This window comes from Lontra canadensis, unplaced genomic scaffold, assembly GCF_010015895.1.
Source record: "Lontra canadensis isolate GAN:19392208 unplaced genomic scaffold, GSC_riverotter_1.0 scaffold14, whole genome shotgun sequence".
Classification (NCBI taxonomy): Eukaryota; Metazoa; Chordata; class Mammalia; order Carnivora; family Mustelidae; genus Lontra; species Lontra canadensis.
The window spans coordinates 26,649,235-26,652,935 of NW_022631008.1; the positions used below are offsets into that span (position 1 = coordinate 26,649,235).

At 46.2% G+C, this 3,701-nt stretch overlaps 1 pseudogene; it reads right to left on the reverse strand.

The window, feature by feature from the left end:
• Nucleotides 1-1,468: 1,468 nt before the first annotated feature.
• On the reverse strand, nucleotides 1,469-2,021 carry LOC116868224 (annotated as a pseudogene).
• Between the last annotated feature and the right edge of the window lie 1,680 nt (nucleotides 2,022-3,701).

Consider the following 3,701-nt stretch of genomic DNA (forward strand, 5'->3'; position numbering starts at 1 on the left):
AGACTCCCGGTCACCTGGGCCTGTGTGGATGAGCACAAGGTGTGAGCTCGCAGGGAAGATTTCCCCTAGAGACCTCTGGAGCTCACGCTGGCTCCACTGCCATACCTTCAAAGACGCAAAGTAAAAGAGAAAGAGAAAGACCTCAGCACCGAAACCTTTGTTGATTTTCTGAAACTGAGTGAAAGAGGGAAAAAATGAAGGCAAAAGGAAATTACGTCTGTAAGTAAAATCCTGCAATTTCTGTTTATTTCAGGCCAAAGTTTCTAAGCTCATAACCAAGCACCTAGTTGTGCTAGCCCTGGGGAGGCACAGAACACTAGATGCCCAGGATACAGCCCCAGGTCTGTTTCAGGACCCCAGGCTGGCCAAATACCTCCCACCTCCCCCTGTGTTCGTGTCCTAGGCTATTGGAACAAATGCCCACCAACATGGCAGCTTAAAACAATCATCACATGGTCTCACTCATATGTGGAACATAAGCAAGAACACAGAGGACCACAGGGGGAGGGAAGGAAATCCAAAAGGGGAGAAATCAGAGAGGGAGAGGAACCATGAGAGGCTATGGACCCTGGGAAACGAACTGAGGGTCTCGGAGGGAAGGGGGTAACAGGGTGATGGGTATTAAGGAGGGCACGTGTTGGGATGTGCACTAGTTGTTATACGTAACTAATGAATCACTGAACACCGCATCAAAAACTAATGATGTAATATACAGTGGCTCACTGAACATAATTTAAAAAAAAAAAACAATAGAAATGTATTCTCTCATAGTTCTGGAGGGCAGACATCTGAAATCGAGGTGTTGACAGGGTCATGCTCCCTCCAGGGGCTTTGGGGAAGATTCCTTCCTTACCCCTTCCAGCTTCTGGTGGCACCAGGCATCCCTGCCTTGTAGCTACACCCCTCCCACCTGTCTTTTTCTTCATATGGCCTCCTCCTAATCTTTCTGTGTTTTCTCTCCTGTCTATTGCAAAGGTACTTGTCATTGGATTTCCAGCCCACTGGAGAATCCAGATGATCTTATCTCAGGATCCTTTCACTACATCTGGGAAGACCCTCTTTCCAAATAAGGTCACATTCCCAGTTCCAGGGGTTACAATGTGGACATACCTTTCTGGGTGCCATCATTCAACCCACTATACACCCCTCGTCTTCATTCTCCCCTTGCCTCTGGATCCTTACACTCAACCTAGAAACATGGTCAAGTTGCCGCATCAAAAGAAAAATAAATTCTTTCTATCCCATTGCCCTTTCAAGCTGTGCCATCCTTCCTTTCATTCCTATGCTCAGCTACTAATTTCTCTAAAAAGTAATCTGTATTTGTTACCTCCATTTCTGAATTACCACTTAAATTTTTTCCTGCTTACTTTTTTTCCCCCGCTTACTTTTTAAATCAGTTTCTTTCGAGCATAGAAGTGTCAAGAATAGTATGACTTTTTTTTTTTTTTGCATGTATTTTATACGGAATTTACTCTGGGACCCTAAGTTTTTGTTTCTTCACTTTCTTCTGGAATATCTTTTTCTTCTCTACAACCTCCTGTTCTGATTTAGAAACGGTCTGCACTTTTTCAGTAAGGACCAGCTCCGGGTGGCAGGGAGAGCTCACATAAGGGTTCATGCGACCCCAAGCTCTGTAAGTTCTATGCCTCACCATGGGGCTTTGTTCACCTGGATGTGTTCGAAGACCAGAGAATCTACATCTAGCTCCTTGAGTGCAACAGTACTCTCTATACTTTCGGCATGTGCAGTAACAATTCAGCACTCGATTTGGACCACCGACCCTGTGTCCAGCCCCGCTGTTTTGCTGGGCACACCTTACCCACTCCACCATTTTCTCGACAGAATGGCACATGTTGCTTCCGCAAAATGATGTCCTTCAGTGACCAAGTGGCTTTTCGGATACACATACCCTTGATGGCCTGGGCAGTTTCACGTGTGTTCTTAAAGTGAATACGAAGATTTGAACCTTTTGGTTTGCATGATTTTGTAGGGTTTTCTGGGTCAAGTGAACAGAGAGCCATTTTCAGGGATCATCTCAGGCCACTCACGAGAAGAGAGAATTTTTTCAATGTTTACATTTTTCACCCACTTACGTGTTTTTTTGTGGTAAAAGGTGACACAAAGTTTGCCATTTTAGTCATTTTTAAATGTGCGATTCAGGGGCACCTGGGTGGCTCAGTCAGTTAAGCAACTGCCTTCAGCTCAGATCATGGTCCCAGGGTCCTGGGATCGAGCCCCACACGCCTGCTTCTCCCTCTCCCTCTGCCTCTGCCTCCTCCTATACCCTGCCCTGCTTGTGCTCTGTCACTCTCTTTCTCTGACAAGTAAATAAAATCTTTAAAAAATAAATGTACAATTCAGTGGCATTAATTATAGCCACTTACTTTTCAGTGTTCCGTAATTTGGTTTCGACCCTCACCACTGTCCTGTAAGCATTCTCTCAGGGATCAGCAGCTCCCATCCTCAGCCTTCTCTGCCCCTTTAACAAACTGGATACTGCTTCCCATCCCCTTCTTAAAACTCTTCCTCAGCTTCACAGACCCCTGTTCTTTTCCAGTTGGACTATTTCTCTAACTCCTTCCTCCCATTCCCTAAATCAGCATTCTTCAAGGACTTGCCCAGTTCCCCTGACTTTTGATTGCTCCCTTGGAGACCTCTCATATCCTCATCCAGAGTTATGCCTCCGACCAAACCCTCGGTGCAGGTGACATGGGCTAAAAACATAGCTAATAGTTTAATGGGGCGCTTGGGTAGCTCAGTTTGTTAAGCTTCCAACTCTTGATTTAGGTTGTGATCTCGGGTCCTGAGATGAGCCCCACATCAGGCTCTGTGCTCAGCAGGGAGTCTGCTTGAGAGTCTTTCACTCCCCTTCCCCCCAACACACACTCTCTCTCTCTCAAAAAAAAAAAAATAAATAAATAAATCTTAAAAAAATAAAAACTTAGCTAATAGTTTGAGCCTCTGAGTTGTAGGTACACATATCCAGTTACCTTCTATCTAAGCAACCCCACTTATCTATCCCATTGGTCCCCCAAACTTAGTATGTCCAAAAGGGGTTTCATGGCCCCTTCTTTTAAACTTGTGCTTCCTAGAGGGCAACATGGAGTCTCTCATGCCATGCAGGGGCCTGTGTCCAGCAATGACGCAAGCAGTTAAAGTACTGCAGCCGGGGGATATCACCGGCACCCACATCAGCTGACGCCCCAGAAGTGATAAGGAGCAGAACCAGAGGAGGTCTCAGAGACCCCAAACTGATTCAATCCCTTTAAAAAGGGGAAGATTTGGGCAGCAAATCGTCAGACTCTCCAGACCTGACCCCTCTATGTCTGACCACTTCAAAAAGGCAAGTTCCCCGGAAGGCTCTGCCTGACTGATCTCCGAACAGAACCGAAGCCCTTCCCTGCTCCAACATCAGAAGCAATGAGTGCCAGAGCAGACCCGGACCAGCCCGAGACCTCATCTCAGCTGCGCGCCCCCAGAACTGACTTTGCGTTTGGTGCGTTCACTTCCTGCGCCCTTCTGTTAGCTTGTGTGTTGTGTGGCTTGTCTTCTGTCCTGCTGTGTGCCGCATAAGAAGCCAAGTTCAACCACATGGTGAATGGTCACTGAGTTTGGAATTCTGAACCTGCTTTAGAATTGTAATCTAACTTTGCTTTATGATCGAATACAGCTGATATTGTGGAAACAAACAGCTCATGTGT